Genomic DNA, 21,384 nt, shown 5'->3' on the forward strand with positions numbered 1-21,384 from the left:
TTATACATGCCTCACTTGTCTGATCACTCTCAAATAGCCAGAAACCTCTAGGAACCCGCAGGTAACAAGTTCCAAGTTTAGCCGGAAATAAGTTTTTGAGTTTCTGTGAAGCAGTAAAAAAATTCAAATGTAAATGGCTACATTAACATTTAACATCTAACTGAAGATTAAAAAAAAATATTGAAGTAGTACAATAAAATTTTGGGTTACGTATACCAAGTCCGTTTGCTTTATAATCAAACTCGGATAACCCGGTAGACTAGTACATAAGATTGCTTGATACAGAAACTTTATAATCACCCCAAATTGCAAAGCCAACTACAGAAAATTCTGCACAAGATTGTTAGAAATAATCATAATAAAGTATAACCTGAACTTTGTCTTTCGAGTACTGAATAGATTTGTTATCATCAAAGAGTCCTTCATGTTCATCAACATTAACGCATTCTCAGCTCTGTACCTTGGAATACACTTTTCTGTTTGCAGGACCCTTCTAGTGTTTTTCCTTGTTACTGCACAAGACAACGAGTCAGCAAATATTAGCCAAGACACAAATTATGAGGCTCAAAAATCAAAATAAGCACCAAAGTCAACTATATCTTCTATTAGCAACAATTACAGTTCAATGATATATTCCATCAGGCTTTACAGTTCTGAAACATAATAGAAATTTACTGAAGCATATTATTGATTTATAATAGCAGGAGCTTATTATTTTCCTCAACATAATAGCTGAGGAAATGTTGGCCGACATTAACAGAAAAACTTCTGATATTTAAGTTTTTCATAGTTATCTAACAACTTCGGGTGGCTTTAAATTGCTATAAAACTCAGAGAATCTCTCGTAGTGCTTAAACTTTGAGCAATAAATATTTCAAAACCTACAAATGACAATGACAGATATGGGAAAAAATGCTATAAGGTGATGACATATCAGCAAAGCATCGAATATATATTTGACAAGTGGCTATCGAAACCTCCTTTAGGCGATTACCTCAATGGAATCTCTGGTAGTGCTTAAACTTTGAGCAACCACTTCTTTTTGAGATGACTGAAACATAATAGCGAAATTAAGAGGTTATTAATAGCACAACTAGGAGGTTATTAATTAAGAGGTAAATTTTGCTATATAAGAGGTATGACTTTAAATACGGGAAAAAACCTTGAACGGCAAATACAGGATGGGGCCATACACGAAGAAGCCGTAAGTTTGATAAACAATAATTAAATAGTTACCACTACATGCTAATCAAGTTACATAGATAACAATATGTATATTAGTGATAAAACAAACAAATTTAAGCTCACATTTGAATATTAGAAAGAATACATACATATATTATTTTACTACATCACACTCCCTGTCTTCAAGGTCAGGAATAAAGTCCTAGTCATCCCAATCTTCAGGCCCAATCTGGCAAACTTCAAACGTCCTGTATCAGACTTGATTAATTGAATGAGACAATCATTAAAAAAAATGAAAAAACAAAATAAGTGAGTACTACAAAAACTGTTACACTTAAATATTCAGACAATATAACCTTGTCACCATGGCTTTAACTTTACCATCTTAGCCTCTGGATCCTTATTACTGCCACTCTGTTTCTTTACAATTACCACTGAGGTAAAAATCTAATACCCCTTAACCTGAATTTAACGAAATAGAACAATTTCTCAACAACAACAACAACAACAACCAAAATCCCTATTTTTTAAGAATATAAACAATCAGAAGAAAAAAAACCCTAATTTCGTATAGTTTAAGAACATCACAAGTAAAAACCCTAATTTTTTTGTAAAAATATTAACATCAAAATAAAAGACCCTAAATTAAAGGAAGAAGCCTGATAAAAAATAGAAAATAAAAGAAAAATATACAACAGTTACCAATTAACTCAGCTGTTGTATCTCAAGGGCTTACGGATCAAGATCTTTTCAAGAAATCAAAGCAACCAAAACCCTAATTTGAAAAATTAGAAACAAAACAGTATCGATTAAAACCCAAATTTCGACAAAATCAAAACAAAAACCCTAGTTTTTAAGAATTATACAATGTCAGAAGAAAGAAACAGTAATTTCGTCATAAGTTAAATCATCAAAAGTTTTACCATAAAAAAAAAAAGAGAGAGAGAGAGAGAGAGAGAAAGAACGTACAGAGAGAGACAGTGATTGTAGACATGAAGATGGTGTCGGGGTGAGTTTCAGAGATCATCAATCAATCGATTAAATAAAAAGCGACGAGAGAGTGGTTGAAGTTGGTAACAAAATCAATGGAAGAACTCTAACCCTAACCCTAAATTTAATTGAATAGAATAGAAAAGAAGATTAAGAAGGACCTGGTGATTATACAAAGCGGCTATTGAGTTGAGGAGAAAGTGTGTTCGTCTGTTCAATGCGTGTAACCATCCTTCTTATTTATAGATATCGATAGATGGAATGTGACCGTTTGGATTCAGCGTAAAAGTTACGCTTACAATTTATTTCATTTCTTTATTACTTTCATTTCCTTATTAAATTAATAAATTAATAAATAAATATTAATCTATATATATATATATATATATATATATATATATATATATATATATATATATATATATATAGATTAATATTTATTTATTAATTTATTAATTTAATAAGGAAATGAAAGTAATAAAGAAATGAAATAAATTGTAAGCGTAACTTTTAATAATATATAATAATATATATATATATATAATAATATCATTATTAAGCTGATTCCTTTGTTAAGAAAAAATCAAAAAGAAAAAAAAAATCTAAGCATAGTGAGTGATGTCATTAATCTGAATAATTTTGAATTAAAATTAAATCTTATTAATTAATTATTATTATTAAATCTTATTAATAATTATTTTAATTATTAAAATTAAATAATTTTGAATTATCTTAATTAATTATTTTGAATTGAGTACGAGAATGTATAAAAGCTATGCAGAAGGAAACCAATTATAAATTTATATTTTAATTTACACTTTTAAAATAAAATGATAACCAATATTATCTTTTATGATTGGATGTGGATTATTTAATATGCAGTTTATGTGTTTGATGAAATGTTCAGCTGATGAGTTTCTTAGTCAGACTCTGTAATTCCACGGGTCATTCAACTAAATAACTTTAGCATTTACGTTCACTTAATACCCGTGGTTCCACGGGTCATTTCACTATGTGATGACCCGAAAATTTCTGACTAAATTTAAACTTAATCTTTGTATGATTAACATTTTCGACACGATAAGCAAAGTCTGTAAAACTGAATCTCAAAATTTTTGAACTACTTTCATATATTCAAATACCTTTCGGTTATTCTTGACGATTCGCGAACAATTATATGTATATAGATACATATATATACTATAACTTGAAAATGTAACAATGTATTAATTGTTTGATACCGTACATTAAACTTATTGGTTTAAATATTTATTTGAATATATATGATAAGTTAGAATATTAATTATATGAATAACTTGCGACGTATATTTAAAACGTGTTTATAAATGTTGAAAATATATATTAACTTGGTCATAAAACGATTTGTTATTATATATATATATTAACAAATAGCGAGACAATGATTTATAGAAGTAAATGACCAAAACACTCGAAAGTTTAAGATACACTTTGAATGATATAGTTTATTGATAATTTAAGACTATATTTTGACAAAGGTACGAGTCACAAAACGTAAATTGCGAGTTTTCTAAGCGTACGAAAATGCGTTCGAGAAACCGGAACCGGGACATAAGTCGAGTGACAACGTACGAGTCATCGGAACGAAAATTACAAGTCAACTATGCACATGAATTTAATATAATATATAATTAATTATTTAAATTATATATATTATATATATTATATAATAATATGTCGACAAACAAGAAAACAAAAACATTTTGAGCTGGATCAGGCGGCCATGCGATCGCATGGAAAATACACTAAAAACCCATGCGATCGCATGGGCATCAGATTCCAAAAAGTTGCCTATAAAAGGCCAGTTTCTGCTCGAGTTTAAATTTCACATATACTACTCCCTCTAATATTATTATTATTTATTATTTATATTAATATTATTAATATTATTATTATTAATATTATTATTATTAAGATTATTATTATTATTTATTTTATTATTATTATTAGTAGTATTATTATTATTATTACTAATTATATCACTTAAAATACTACGACGAGGTCATGAGGGTGTCACTTTCAAAATGGGTTTTCAAGCGGGATAGAGCTAAGAAAACTATGGGTTATTACTAAGGAGGTTTTGAGTATTGTTCAAGTGTTTTGCTCGTGAGTCAAATTAGTATTTATCATCTCCGTTGCGTCTACATACATTCCTACAATATTGAATCACAATATTGATACGTTGAGATCTACGGTTAATTTTGCATTCCGAGTTTCGGTCACTTTTTGGTAAATGACCTTATGTGCTGCTAAGGTGAGTTTCATTTGCCCTTTTTACCCTTTACATTTTTGGGCTGAGAATACATGCAAATGCTTTATTAACTGTTTTACAATATTTATATGCGTGAGTTTCATTGCTCCCTTTTTAATTGCTTTTGCAATATATATTTTTGGGCTGAGAATACATGCAATTTATTTTAAACGCAATGGATACAAGTACATACTTAATTCTACACTGAGTTTGAACCGAAAATCCCTTAGCTTTGGTAACTAGTAGCTGCCAGTACATAGGATATGGACTGGTGGGCGCGAATAACAGTATATGGATCCATAGGGCTTGACATCCCCGTCCGAGCTAGAGCGCTAGCCTTTTAACGGACGTGTGTTATTTGAGTTTAGGACACGTTGGTTTGCGTGTATTAAAACGAATGGGGTATTTATCATTATAACGTTAAAGCTTAGTTACCAGGGTGCTCTGTTACGTAGAATCTATTGACAAGCTTTTGTTAAACATTTCTAGATGAAACAACTGAAATCTTGTGATCCATCTTTATATACAGATTATGCGAAACATACAAACTATGAACTCACCAACCTTTGTGTTGACACTTGTTAGCATGTTTATTCTCAGGTTCCCTAGAAGTCTTCCGCTGTTTGCTTATATGTTAGACAAGCTATGTGCATGGAGTCATACATGGCATATTTTTCAAGGAAACGTTGCATTCACTAAATCATCACCATGTATCTTATTTTGACTGCATTGTCAACGGAATTACTATTGTAAACTATTATTTACGGTGATTGTCTATATGTAGAAATCATCAGATGTCGAAAACCTTTGATTTAAATATTCATTTATGGTGTGCCTTTTCAAAAGAATGCAATGTTTACAAAAAGTATCATATAGAGGTCAAATACCTCGCAATGAAATCGATGAATGACGTGTTCGTCCATATGGATTTGGAGCGATCGTCACAGTTGGTATCAGAGCGTTGGTCCTAGCGAACCAGGTCTTGCATGAGTGTGTCTAACTGATAGTGGTTAGGATGCATTAGTAAGTCTGGACTTCGACCGTGTCTGCATGTTAAAAGTTTTGCTTATCATTTCTTGTCGGAAATTACATGCTTATCATTATTAAGTCTAGACACGTTTTCCTGCATTTATTGCATAAATAGTGTATAGACAAAAATTCATATCTTAGCGTATCTGTTACTGTAAACTTTTCCTGACATCTTCCGAAAATTCCTCCGTGATTTATGGAATTTTGGTATTATATATACATATGTAAATTATGTATTGAAGAGTACCAATCTAAATTCTATAATCTAATTCATATCAAAAATCATCTCCCTAATTACACAATATAGATCCCGTATCTAGTTCAAATTCCTTAAACTCCGACAGCTATTCCGATATGGATATTCACCTGAATTCCGAAGACAGTGTAACCGGAATGGATCAACCAATTAGCCATCATCTATTCTGGATGAATTGGGGATGGGTTCGTAGCCTACTTAATTATTGGAGACAAGAAGAAGGCGATCCCTTCCATCCACCACATTCACCTCTTGGTGAAGAACCTGAAGCACTTACCGGCGAACCCGTTCGTAACACCATTTTCACCCTCATTTCCAGAACAGCTCGCAACGACTACGTAATATCCAATATTCTAAATCTTATTCATCCGCTTGTCCGAACCACCAATCATCCCAGTATAATAGAAGAAGTCAACGAGCTTCGCGCTCGGGTAGTGGCTTTGGAGAATATGGTGCAAGGATTACAAACACCAGCAGCAGCACCAGCAGCATAACCAGTACCACCATCATCAACACCAACAGTATCATTACCACCACCAATAACAACATCCCCATCACACGCCTCAACATCACAATCTGTACCTCGGATATCAACATCATACTCACCATAGATACCAAGGGGTACCAACAACAATAAATAATGAAGTATTGATTTCATTAGTGAAATACTCAGCGAAGATTATGTAATATCTAATGTTTTAGAGATTAATCATTTCTAAGTCAAGCCGAAAATCAAATGAGCTTAATATGATATTAACTCATTAAATCTGTATTACATCTGAAGAAAATATACATACATATATTTTCATAAAGACGAGAATAAAAATTCTTTTGTACAAAGTATTAATTGTGAAATCTTTAACGGGTAGGTAATACCCGGGAAATATTTAAGTTCGCAATTAATATGTTGCACTGTACATTCTTCAACTTTGATTCAAAAATCATTAACTATACTCACTATCTTCATAGTGATACACAATTATTTCATACAAATTCAATTACATATTCTGATATTGACGGATCAGAATCCAAGTCATAACTCTGAACCGGTGACGTCATTCTTAGATCTCTACATCTTTCAAAACTATACTTTGACTTCAAACTATGCAAGATCCTTTAGCATTATTTTTACCGAAAATAACCTTGCAATTCCTTTTCAAAGTATCCAGTATTATCAACCATTCAACCAGTCAACGACGACCTTTCAGACTTATAATTTTGGCATATACGTTTTTGTTACTGGGGAACCTTTCATGTTGCACGACATTAACAGTAAAGGTACCATCAAATTCATTAATCTGTGACGTAAAGTCTCTCCGAAAAACCATTATAATTGTTCATTGAAACCCTATCATGTACTCATCCACATCTTGTAACGATAATTGCCATACCAACTACCGGGAATTAGCAATCAGTATTTTGAATTTCGCAGCAATTCTACGCCAACAGTTATATATAAACATATAATGTCTATCTCCTAGACTTACAGACTTCGAATGTGAAGTTTCTGAAAAACACCCTAAACTATGAACTAGTTCTCTGAAATTGGAACAATGCTGATGAAGCAGCAAAAACTGTAAACGACCTTAACAGTCTAAAGTTTGATGATAAAGAATAGTATGGTGGTAAAGTTGAGAAAAAGAGAAGGTTTGGAACTGAAAAACGGATTGAGTAAAATATGAAGGAGGCTGTGGACAAATCACAAAGACTAAACCTGCCTTCAAAGAATCCAAATGATTCAGTATCTGCTGAAGATATTAACGAATACCTTGCTCCTGACTCTAAACCTTCACAGACAAATCTTCTTCACCATCCGTTGATATTAGAAATTCTAAGATATTATCATATCTTTCATTATAAATATCTTCGATATTTCTGAAGATATCTTCATAACTATCATTGTCCGAGATTATTTATCTCTTCACGCTATCTGTGTAATATCATAAAAGAAACTGTTTTAGTTTCTAGATTCTGAAAAATTCGAATTTAAAATACAAATGTTTTTGAAGTAGTAATTGGGAACTGAAGCATGAGTTAGTATAATATAATGACACCTGATCAACGTGATTATATTACAGTAAGTCATGCTGAGTTTCTAATGGAACGTGATAAAGGTTCACAGATCCCACCCTCATCATGAACCATGTTACATAACTCTTTCATTCTATATAATCTCTAAATATATCAAGAAAATATATTTCTTGATGATTCGGTCTTTTTCGGATATTCTGGTAATTTGATAAATGAAGATCGTGCCATTACAATTCCCTTCTTAGAACATTAACTATGTTCATCCAAAACTCCATACCTACGAATTCTGGACCATTATTCGCTTGACTTGAAGTCGGAAAGGAAAAATAAAAGCATGAAGCTCCGAAATATAATGGAGAATAAAAAGCCCGATAACAACCCCGAAATTACAAACCGTGTATATCAATGCGTATAGCAATATAAAGACACGGAAGAATGAAAAATACTATAACCCAAAGGTAATAGTAGAAGAAAATAAATTCCTCTGGTGGCAGATGAAAAAGAAGAATGAAGGATACGATAGCCAGGAAAATATCAAGAATCAGAACTTGATTAAGCATTTTCACAATCTATTGGGATGTATGAAATAAGAAAGAAGATTATAGGAGGGGTGAAAATAAATGAAACGGAATAGGTCAATTTATAGCGAAATATCAGACATAGCAATCGAGGCAGATTACGCATTTAATCAAAGAAAATCCTAATTTCCGCAAATTCCGAAGAATCAAATCTTATATAGATTATGAAGATTTTCTATTCCTTAAATTCCAGAAATCAATCGTTAATACGTCAAAAGTTAAGATGAATCTCTATTCCCTCATTTCACTTTATTACGATAACTTCTCTCATACGCTTCGAGTAATTGGATTGTTTTATCCATATAATTCAACGGTGATAAAATTCTATTTATCAACTCATATACATCATGAAAACATTTTTATTGTTAGTCATGACGACCTCACTCAAATTTCGGGACGAAATTTCTTTAACGGGTAGGTACTGTGATGACCCAGAAATTTCTGACCAAATTTAAACTTAATCTTTGTATGATTAACATTTCCGACACGATAAGCAAAGTCTGTAAAACTGAATCTCAAAATTTTTGAACTACTTTCATATATTCAAATACCTTTCGATTATTCTTGACGATTCGCGAACAATTATATGTATATAGATACATATATATACTATAACTTAAAAATGTAACAATGTATTAATTGTTTGATACCGTACATTAAACTTATTGGTTTAAATATTTATTTGAATGTATATGATAAGTTGGAATATTAATTATATGAATAACTTGCGACGTATATTTAAAACGTGTTTATAAATGTTGAAAATATATATTAACTTGGTCATAAAACGATTTGTTATTATATATATATATTAACAAATAGCGAGACAATGATTTATAGAAGTAAATGACCAAAACACTCGAAAGTTTAAGATACACTTTGAATGATATAGTTTATTGATAATTTAAGACTATATTTTGACAAAGGTACGAGTCACAAAACGTAAATTGCGAGTTTTCTAAGCGTACGAAAATGCGTTCGAGAAACCGGAACTGGGACATAAGTCGAGTGACAACGTACGAGTCATCGGAACGAAAATTACAAGTCAACTATGCACATGAATTTAATATAATATATAATTAATTATTTAAATTATATATATTATATATATTATATAATAATATGTCGACAAACAAGAAAACAAAAACATTTTGAGCTGGATCAGGTGGCCATGCGATCGCATGGAAAATACACTAAAAACCCATGCGATCGCATGGGCATCAGATTCCAAAAAGTTGGCTATAAAAGGCCAGTTTCTGCTCGAGTTTAAATTTCACATATACTACTCCCTCTAATATTATTATTATTTATTATTTATATTAATATTATTATTATTATTATTATTATTAATATTATTATTATTAAGATTATTATTATTATTTATTTTATTATTATTATTAGTAGTATTATTATTATTACTAATTATATCACTTAAAATACTACGACGAGGTCATGAGGGTGTCACTTTCAAAATGGGTTTTCAAGCGGGATAGAGCTAAGAAAACTATGGATTATTACTAAGGAGGCTTTTAGTATTGTTCAAGTGTTTTGCTCGTGAGTCAAACTAGTATTTATCATCTCCGTTGCGTCTACATACATTCCTACAATATTGAATCACAATATTGATACGTTGAGATCTACGGTTAATTTTGCATTCCGAGTTTCGGTCACTTTTTGGTAAATGACCTTATGTGCTGCTAAGGTGAGTTTCATTTGCCCTTTTTACCCTTTACATTTTTGGGCTGAGAATACATGCAAATGCTTTATTAACTGTTTTACAATTTTTATATGCGTGAGTTTCATTGCTCCCTTTTTAATTGCTTTTGCAATATATATTTTTGGGCTGAGAATACATGCAATTTATTTTAAACGCAATGGATACAAGTACATACTTAATTCTACACTGAGTTTGAACCGAAAATCCCTTAGCTTTGGTAACTAGTAGCTGCCAGTACATAGGATATGGACTGGTGGGCGCGAATAACAGTATATGGATCCATAGGGCTTGACATCCCCGTTCGAGCTAGAGCGCTAGCCTTTTAACGGACGTGTGTTATTTGAGTTTAGGACACGTTGGTTTGCGTGTATTAAAACGAATGGGGTATTTATCATTATAACGTTAAAGCTTAGTTACCAGGGTACTCTGTTACGTAGAATCTATTGACAAACTTTTGATAAACGTTTCTGGATGAAACAACTGAAATCTTGTGATCCATCTTTATATACAGATTATGCGAAACATACAAACTATGAACTCACCAACCTTTGTGTTGACACTTGTTAGCATGTTTATTCTCAGGTTCCCTAGAAGTCTTCCGCTGTTTGCTTATATGTTAGACAAGCTATGTGCTTGGAGTCATACATGGCATATTTTTCAAGGAAACGTTGCATTCACTAAATCATCACCATGTATCTTATTTTGACTGCATTGTCAACGGAATTACTATTGTAAACTATTATTTACGATGATTGTCTATATGTAGAAATCATCAGATGTCGAAAACCTTTGATTTAAATATTCATTTATGGTGTGCCTTTTCAAAAGAATGCAATGTTTACAAAAAGTATCATATAAAGGTCAAATACCTCGCAATGAAATCGATGAATGACGTGTTCGTCCATATGGATTTGGAGCGATCGTCACACACTAATATTTATTTATTAGTCAATATTAATATTAGTTAATACTAGTATTATAAATTAATCATTAGTATTACTATTACTTTACTATTACTTAATATATAAAACTAGTGTTCGAACCCTCGCTTCGCGCCGGAGTTCGGTTTTCAATGTATTATATTGCGTTTAGTTTGTAAAATTATTCCGTGGCTAACGATGATATCGTTGAAGCGCAACTCGAGTCGAACTAAAAGGTATAATCCGTGAAACATTTAAATGTTATTTTAAATTAACAATATATGTACATCTCCGCGTTTCACTATGGAATTGTCGACTTTTAAAAATTTAACGCAAAATCGACGTGTATGAAAAGTACCTCAAATATTTAGTGTTTTCTAAAAAGCGTTTGATTTGCGTATAGTCAGTGACAGTGTGCTCATAAAATTGTTTCGAGTTTAACGATGGTGCCAGAAAAATTTAACTCGGTTCGTGCGAGAAGATATGGCCCGTTGAATATTTGAGTGTAGTTTTTAAAATTTTTTTTTTTATGAAAATGAGTATTTGACACTTTACCCCCTGTTTGGGGGGTCGATTTTAATATTTGAACAAACTATGGGTTTTTTTTTTTTTAAAAAAAAGGTGGAAAAGGGGGGAAAAAAGTGAAAGAACGAAAGCACCCCTGCCCTGGTGACTATTAACCGTTTTTGTCTATTAGGTAGTATATAAAGTATGTAGTCGATTTACACTACTCTTTTACTTACTTATATATATTTTTGGGGCTAAAATGTAAGTAAGTAAAAGAGTGGGGGTGGTTTGTGAAACTTTTGAAGGTAAAATGTAAGTAAGTAAAAGAGTGGGGTAATTTGTGAAACGTTTGAGGGTACTATTAAAATGTAAGTAAGTAAAAGAGTGGGGTGGTTTGTGAAATTTTTGAAGGTACTATTCACGTGTGCTATGTATTTTAGATGTAAGGTATAATATAATATAATATAATATGATATAATATAATATAATATAATATAATGTAATATAATATAAATATAAATGTACTATTCACGTGTGCTATGTAAGTAAGTAAAAGAGTGGGGTAGTTTGTGAAACGTTTGAGGTTACGATTAAAATGTAAGTAAGTAAAAGAGTGGGGGTGGTTTGTGAAACTTTTGAAGGTACTATTCACGTGTGCTATGTAGTTTAGGTATAAGGTATAATATAATATAATATAATATAAACATAAACATAAACATACATGTAATTTAAATTTAAATTTACACTATTCTAACGTCCATCTCTTTTATCTATTATTACAATTACAAAACTTTAATTACATAACTCATTTTTAAAAAATCCTTGCTGGCAAAGACTCCAGCCTTGGATGAAACTCAACCTTCTAATCTCAGCCTTTGATTAAAAAAAGGTACGTACACTCCTCAACAAAAACGTCAGGCAAAAAAGGCAATTACATCTATGCCCTGGACGAAAGAACCGAATCAAATTCTATTTTGAAAACATTCAGCGATTCAATCCACCCATAACCGTTGCAGCCTTCTAAATTCGTATGTTCATGATTCTGCAAATTACACGCTCATGAAGAATTTTTCAATCAAGGTTTCGTTTGCACTAATTCTCATACACATAGCTACGATTTTATAAAGTTTTTTAAATAATCCAATTACCGATTCAATCCAATGCGAAATACATGTTATATGTTCCAATCAGCGATTCATAATTCTGATGATCATACGCCTGATATCCATACCTTTGATATTTTGCCCTTATTTCAAGGTTTGATTTTGGATTGAATAAAAAGGTTAAAGTTTCTTCAAAGTTATACATTTATGTTCGTTCAAATAATTTCATATGTATATACGTGTTTGCAGATTGATCTGATTCAGGACTTTGGTAAGATTATGTATGTTTGCACGTTCGATTTTTATCTAATTTATGTGTTTGTTTTTTCAGATTTGATTTGAGGTTTGATGTACGACGAAAGAAGCCGACGTACATAAGAGGTTAGGGTTTCTGAAAAATTATACATTTATATTTTGTTTTTACATATTCATATTCCTAATTCAGATTATAGGATTTTTACACTTTGAAGAATTATAAATTATCAAGTTTTATTCCTACTTGTTTTCACTAGGTTTGTGGATATGTAATTGTTAGCTTGGATAAACAATTGTGGGTAGTGTTTATGCTTGTTTTTTTAATCACGAATTCATGATTCATGATTGATAATAGCATTTGATAAAAATTAGTTTTGATTCATAGATTTTTGACATTCATTAGTTGGTGAGTAGGCCATTTTGATTCATGTAAGTAGTAGTAGTTAAAGACAGGTTGAATATGCAAGGAGACACCTATATATTACAGAGCTGCAACATGATGAATAACTCGACAAATATGAGTAAAACTTGATAGTGATATTCTAAGTTTGTGGGAGATGATTCCTAATGTTTAGTTGATGTCCTAAGATTTTGAGTTTGATGAATAACATAATTTATAAAGTGTGATTTACAGAGTAATTTTGATCTGATTGAGTTGCTTGGCTATTGCTTGTAGGATAATGTACTACATGGTACACAACTCATATCTCCATTTCCTTTTTACCCTTTACTTGGTTCAAATTCCACGATTTTTAGGGTTCTTTTATCACTTGGTGTATATTGTATGTATGTAAAAAAGGTGTAGAAGGAACTGCCCCCGGTCCCTTTCTCAAAGAGCTAAATTGTTTATGGTGCACCAGTAGTTGATAATTATTAACTTGAAAAAGGTTCAACCTCTTATCATTCATCATGATATTTGCTTCAACAATGCATACTTCTTGATAGTTTTCAATATAAAATTTATGATTTCAACTTGTGCATTCCTTTTGATACAGAAACTCGCTCGAATTCTATCAGACTCTTTAGAAACTTTTGGCTAACATGCTCCAGATTACGTTCTTATTTCGCCTAAAGGGTTAAGTAAAGGACTAAAGGGTCAAAACGTGTTTCATTTAACGGGTTATTATAATTATAATTATTATTGGATTATTGGATTATTGGATTATTGGATTTTATAACCCAGTTAGCAGTCACCGTCAATAAAACTGTCTTTGAAAGTACAAAAGAATGGTATGCAAATACCACTAAGAAAGTCATTTAATTTAATACTTCAAATATGTTCACTAGCTGGAGTGATCGTAAGTTTTATGAACCTCTATTTTCTTAGTTCTGTATAAGGGTTTTTAATGCTATTACTTATTTGGATGGTTATTTGCATTAGTAATTCATGACAATTTCTGGCCTCATGACAAAGTAATTACTGGCAACCAATGCTTATATGTATAATACCCTTGATCTGTGAGTGCAGGTATACTTAATGAGGGAAGTGACGTCTATAGCTTTCGTGTTTTGCTTAGAGAAATAATAATGGGAAGGAGTTCGTGTATTTTGGCTTATTCAGGTTAGCCAATATACGTCTTTAATATATATGCCAAAATGGGTAGGTCAAAAAGAGCGGGTCAGAAAATTTTTTCGACTCATTTAACCTTTTACCTTTTTTCTAATCTGTTTGATTATAATCATATAATCATAAGCAACTGTGTCAAAGAAAACCACCTTTAGTCTTACTCTCTTGTCATACTACATATTGTGTGTAATGTCATGTATGCCTACGATCGACTATATTCATATGGGCAGAGACGGAGGATACATTGGGCAGGGGAGGGCCCCGGCCACCCCATCAATATGTGTCGTATATAGCACTTCATTAGTTATATGGGCTTAATATTGAAAAAAAAAAAAAAAAAAATTCATACGTAGTAAATGGGCCATCCCATCAGTTGATGGGGCTTTTCTTGGTTGATAAAGTCTAGCTTTTTGTTTATTACTACTATGATAAATAAATTGAATATTTAGTGGTTACACTTTGAATGGTTAATACTAGTGTCATATATAAATTGAATAATGTTTGGTTATGAAATTCCACTATTTATGAGCTATGTAGAATCCTTATTGAGAGTAAAAAGATGAGACATGATTTGATAGAAAGATTATAGCGACCCATATCGACACTTCCATTCTTTAGTGCTATTAGCAGTAATGAAGATATGCAAAAATTGACTTCGTAATCAGATGTCATATTAAATTCTTGCATCTAACTTGGTAGTTTACGTCGAAAGGGGAATTGAACAAATGTTTGATTCAGAATCTGTGAAATTGATGAGTTTAAGAACCTTAAGGGTCATTGAGCCGAGTTATAACACCTTTTCTTTTATATTTAATTTTAAATTATATATATATACATGTGTTGGTGTGTGTGTGTGTGAGACTACATGTTTTGCTTGATAAAATCGGCCACCCCGTGTTATTTTTCAAGCTTCGTCCCTGCATATGGGTCAAGATTTCACCTTTTAAACTATACATTTTTTGGTATTGTTAAAACAAATTAGGTTTTTACTAAAAGTACTTAGGTTGTAATTAGGTAAATAATGTCCAATATAATTATTAAGGTTATCGAGCTTTATTAATACAGTGACTGTCCAATATGGTTTTTTGGTATTCTTAGTTTTATTAGTAGAGTGATGACTGCCCAATATGATTTAGGAGTGCATTTTAACTTTAAACCCGGTTGGCATGTTGAAACATTTGAACATGTTATATTTTAAACTATATGTTTTGGAAGGTCGTAAGTTTGTCTTGTGTGACATTACGTTATCAAGAAGGTTATTTATAGGTTTAATTGTTCAACATTTATTCAAATATAAGTGATCCAATGCAATTCTAATGCATGTAATTGAGAAGCTTTATATTCAAATTAGCGATAAAAAGCTGTACATGAATATGTTGAGCACATCGATTGCGTTAGTATGGATTGAAACTACCTCTACGGTTGCCTCCTCCACTCTTTTGTCACTGCTGTTTGTGCCAATAAATTGTTGCAAGTTTTAGGAAGTATCACAAGTGGTCTTTTTATATCATTTACAATTACAATTACAATTACATGTACATGTATCATATATTGTATTTGAACTTCGTTTGTACTTTATTCATATATATTCTTTTTAAAGAATATATTCGATTTAATGTTCTTATGTTTGAGTCCCGCGAATTCGCGGGTTATAAACTAGTTTACAATTATTCTACAAATAATATAATTTTTCATCTCAAATACTTACTTAATTTTATTTATATTGTAATCAAATCAATATAGCGATAGTGTTACTTCCCTCTTGATCCTACCCTTTATATATATATATATATATATATATATATATATATATATATATATATATATATATATATATATATATATAAAGGGTAGGATCAAGAGGGAAGTAACACTTTGGGGGGAAGTGGGGGAAGCTCTCTCCACCGTAGATCAGATCTGATTGTCCAATCTTCTTTAAAAAGGGGCGGAAGGGTATAATCGTCAAACAACAAAAATGCATTCCGTAACCTAAAATAAAAATACAAGAATGATTTCACAACCCTTACAAAAAAAACCAAACGATAAACAAATCAATCTCATAATTAGGGTTTGACATTACACGATTTATCAAAATTAGGGGTTTCAAAATCTTCGTGCGGCTTCTTAACAGAAGAAGGTATTCATCGCGCAGATTTATCGTCGAAGAAATGAACGACGATTCAGCAAAAAATGGAAAAGAAGAAAGGGATGAAGGAAAAGGGAAATCGAAAGCAGAACCAGGTACTGAAACGAACATTATTTACATTATTGCTATACAATTGTTAAATTTAATTAGATTTAATTGCATCAATATAGGAATTGCCGTGTAAAAAAATCATTATCCAAATGATCATATTTGAAAACTATATAAATGCAATTGCAGTTGTATGTATTGTTTTTTAGGATTAATTGTCAGAGTTGAATGAAAAAAACAAGCTGAATGCGTCTATTGACATTGAATAAATGAATATTGATTGTAAACAATAGTATTGTTACTAAGCAATTAAATATAACTTGTTAGCTGAATATCTCTGACTATAACCAGAATATTGCATTTTTTTTGTAGATTTTGATTTTATAAATGAATGCAATTATTCTATATGTATCTAATTATATATAATATTTTTTTTGAGACACTACTATTCTTTTGAAACAATACTATTGTTTACAATCAATATTTTACATATATTGTATAAGATAACAATTACCATATAAATATAAAAGCAAGGAAGTGTTCAAAAGCGACACTGGAAAGATGATGAATAGGATCCAAATTGCAAGCCTGACTCATCAAACTCGTATCTCGCGTTCGGTTATTGATTGTTGGTCAACAATAATGAACAAGGAACATAATTTAGATACCAATGGATCACCAACAAGATATGTATTCACCACTACAATTTTGGTAAGCCACTTAATAGTGTCTCAGATATAAATAAACATCATTCTTTTAGAAGAATACTATTGTTTGTAGACAATATTTGTTGTATACAATGTTTTTGAAGACAAAAGTTGTGTATTAATATTTTTACATTTAAAACTGAAGAGTCCAGATATGCTGACTGTAAATGCATACAATGAAGAGACGTTTGTATTATTCAGATTAAACGTCGTTCGAGAAACAACAGCTGAAAATGTGGATTTCACATTCGAAAAAACTAATTTGGTATGGAAGACTAATTATATATTATTACTATTTAATTTCACATAAAGGAATTCATAGATTTTGTTGAAATATTTAAAATTGTGATAATTCATAAACATGTACTATTCTCAGTTATGAATGATCAAATAAACTTCATATTATCTTTCAACCTTAAAACAGCGGAGGTGGAAATATTAGACCACAACAACGTTGTGATTGAAAATTATTTGAAGTATGGAATTGCACCAAATGCCATGGTGAGTAAACATCAAAAATTAAAAGAATAAATTAATCATGTATTCTAATTTAATCATAGTACTATTTCTTATGCAGAGACACTTATTTGCAAGATATCTGAAAGATGTTCACCACATGAAAGCTGATTTGGTGAAGAAAAGCATTCCAAAACGAATATGCATGAGTTGGAGAACAAATGAAAATCATCCTGGATAAGGAGTGTTCATGATGCGCCACATTGAAACTTATACAGGTGATTCAAATTGGTCGTGTGGATTTGTAGGTGAAGAAAAACAGCAGGACAATCAAATAGAGTTGTTAAGAAGACAATATGCAACAAAAATGGTTATGAATGATTTTAATCTTCTCAAAGATGATGTTTGGACATAACTGGGATACTTCAATTCACATTATTCAGAAGCGAAGAGAGAAGATCTGAAGAAAGAAGCTAATAGAACCTGTTATTTGCATTTCGAAATATGGTGTAACGAAATTGATCTAAAATGCCCTGCAAAAAAAAAAAAAAAAAAAAAAAAGTTGTATGGTGTAATGACAATCAATTTCAGCATATTGATTTAATACAAATTGAATGGAGATTTAAACTGATTTTTTGTATGTCTTATAATTTGTGTATGTGATTCAAAGTGTATAATAAAAATATTGTTCTAACAACAATATTATTGTAATAAAAGAATAATATTGATATCATATTTCATTCAATTTTACCTTTGTATTATTATAATTTAAATTTAAATACTTTGTTAAACTTCAAATTATAATGCACTCAACTGTTTTTTAAAAAATTTATCAACTTTACAATGTTTCTCGAAGAAAAATAAATGTATAATTAATATTGTTTAACAACAATAGTATTGTTATAAAAAAATAATATTCGCATATTAGTTGATTCAGTTTTGTTTTTGTGTTATAATAATGTACATACTTTATTAAAATTTCAATATAATAATGCAGTGAATTGTTTTTATGGAAATTTACTAACTTTAAAAATGTGTCTTGAAGAAAAGAAAATTATATAAATATTATTGTGTAGAAACAATAGTATTGTTTAGAAACAATAGTATTGTTTTTTAAAAATTACTATCCATATCATCATAGTTGGTAATTTGATATCACCAATAACTCTTTTTGAAGATCATTGTGTTTGAAACAAATAGTATTATTTAATTTTTATTAATCACACTTTCATGTTCCATTCACATTCTTCTTAAAAAAGTAGTATTGTTTTAAAACAATAGTATTTTTATGAAAAAAATAATATTTGTGTCATATCTCATTCAACTTTGTTACCTGCAACAATGTTAATACATACCACATTTTCATCATTAATGATAATAACATTTCAGGAAGTCAACATATATAGTTTTATAAAGTAATCATTAACATATCATTGCTACCACAAAACAGAATGTACTAAAATTCATCAACACATCTAAAGTTGATTTTTTTCTTTTTGATTAACATCGTCAAATACACTTATTCGGGATATCTTCTGTTTTTTCTTGCAATCTTCTAGGATGTTAATTTTGTCACCCTTCTTCGTTGTCTTCTCATAATTCTTAAACCTCGCATAAATCTCTTTCCACCTACTGTTCAAAGTACTGCTGATAATCTTCACATCATACATCTTTCGCAATTTCATCAGCTGATCATCTTGTTTCTTTCCCTCAGTTAACAATCCACAGTTCCACGTTTTTTGCCCCTTGTATGTCTCCATATGTCTCATCATAAAGACTCCACAATCGTTACTGTTGATTCTTGTTACCCACTTCAGATTCTTCCTCACAATCTTGTTCTTCTTCAACAACTTGCAGGCTAGATGGCAATAAGTTTCCAAGTATCCAATAAAGTAATTAACCTAAAAATACATGTTCATTTATGTTAATTTTCAAATTTTGTTAATATACTTTAATGGCATAAATAATAGATACATTTTAGGTCATCGGGTATTTTATTATATAAAATTTTACATACCACTCTCTCTGGTACACCATCATATTTCATCTGAAAGTTACTGATATTTTTGGAGTTGTCAATCAGCTCAATCACTCCAGATTTCAAGTGGAAGATAATGATATAGTAATGACCACTGAATATAATTGGGAAGAAAACCTATAGCAAAGAAACATACAATAATTAATACTCAGTTAAGTACTAGAGTTGTTTTAGAAGAATATTATTCTTTAACAACAATATTAGTACACTGAACAAAAAATACCTTTGCGGAAAGCTTCTGGATGATATGTTTCATACACAAATGATGTTTTGCGGTAGTGAACTTTTTATTTATAGCATCTTTAATTGCTGGATCTTGATCCGTAGCAACAAGAACAGGTTCTTTACCAAATGTCTTTAAAAAGCAATCAAGAAACCAGTAAAAAGCCATAGAAGTTTCACTAGACAAAAGAGCTGCTCCAAAGACAACTAATTTCTTATGATTGTCAACTCCAGTTAGAGGAACAAAAACCATTTTATACCTGACAAAATCATATAAAATTTGTTAAAGACAATATTATTCTTTCACAACAACATTAATAGACTGATATAATAAAAAACATAATATTAAATGATCATAAGAAATATTAAGTAATATATATGAATTGAAAAGAATCTAACTAATCTTCATAAATAAATCAAAGTTAGAAATAGATAACTGGAAAGAATCGTACCTGTTGGTGTTATATGTTGGATCAAATGATAGAATATCTCCAAACTCTTGATAGTTTAACTTGCAGATATTGTCGGCCCAAAACATACCAAGTAATTCACCACCAGCAGCACACACATATTCATAACTAAAATTCGGATCATCTTCTTTTTTCTTAGCAAGATATTGAAGAGAAATATGAACATCGCTTTCAACTATAGTCCTAGACAAATCCCGCTGAAAATTCTTAAAATCTACATGAGAAGAAGCTAGCATATCTAAGCCACCACTACTATGACACTGAATAGAATGAGCATCAACTTGACCTATATTCAAATTGGTACTCAAATTGAAAAGGTTACAAGCATTGTCAAAGTTGAGCCTTCTATTTCTTTTCAGCTAGTTCCTATTAGCCTCAGACACAAGCTTGTGATTGTGAGCTTCAAAAAACTTTAAAATAATGACTTTCCCATCTTTTAAAACCTTGCATCTAAGACACGCTTGATAATCAACCTTAATAGATTGAGATTTGCGACTATGTAGTACTCTGCGACGTCTGGGACGTCTACCACAAGGTAAAACTGGAGGTGAGGGATCTCTTTCGTAGTATCTATTGTTTTCGCTACAAAAGTCCCAGACCTATTACAGCAATATAGCTTATACTTGACTGATTTATCACGATTTCTATTCTGAGATTTAACGCCCTGGAACGACATATTTTTTTTTTAAATAGTAACTGCTCAGACCAAGTGATATGCCGCGACGCGACATCCTTGGTCGCGGCGCGGTAAATCAAATGATTTCATACTGTGTTGACAGCCCTCCTGGAATCAAAATATTTGATATGTCGCGGCGCGACATATATGGTCGCGGCGCGACCTTACACGGTTGCTGGTACTGTTCTGCAAC

The 21,384-nt window shown here is 30.9% G+C and overlaps 2 long non-coding RNA genes across 2 annotated transcripts; one reads left to right on the top strand and one right to left on the bottom strand.

Annotated features, from left to right (window-relative positions):
- Window positions 1–216: 216 nt before the first annotated feature.
- LOC139857705 (uncharacterized) lies at window positions 217–2,371 on the bottom strand. The gene is made up of 7 exons (XR_011762642.1): window positions 2,155–2,371; window positions 1,888–1,960; window positions 1,518–1,647; window positions 1,335–1,433; window positions 995–1,051; window positions 461–512; window positions 217–330 (listed from the first exon to the last, which is right to left on the bottom strand). It is a non-coding gene; the product is annotated as an uncharacterized lncRNA (long non-coding RNA).
- Window positions 2,372–12,466: 10,095 nt separating this feature from the next.
- LOC139857711 (uncharacterized) lies at window positions 12,467–16,840 on the top strand. Its single transcript, XR_011762647.1, has 4 exons — window positions 12,467–12,785; window positions 12,938–12,987; window positions 14,330–14,422; window positions 16,581–16,840. It is a non-coding gene; the product is annotated as an uncharacterized lncRNA (long non-coding RNA).
- The last annotated feature ends 4,544 nt before the right edge of the window (window positions 16,841–21,384 follow it).

Source organism: Rutidosis leptorrhynchoides, chromosome 1 (assembly GCF_046630445.1).
Source record: "Rutidosis leptorrhynchoides isolate AG116_Rl617_1_P2 chromosome 1, CSIRO_AGI_Rlap_v1, whole genome shotgun sequence".
Classification (NCBI taxonomy): Eukaryota; Viridiplantae; Streptophyta; class Magnoliopsida; order Asterales; family Asteraceae; genus Rutidosis; species Rutidosis leptorrhynchoides.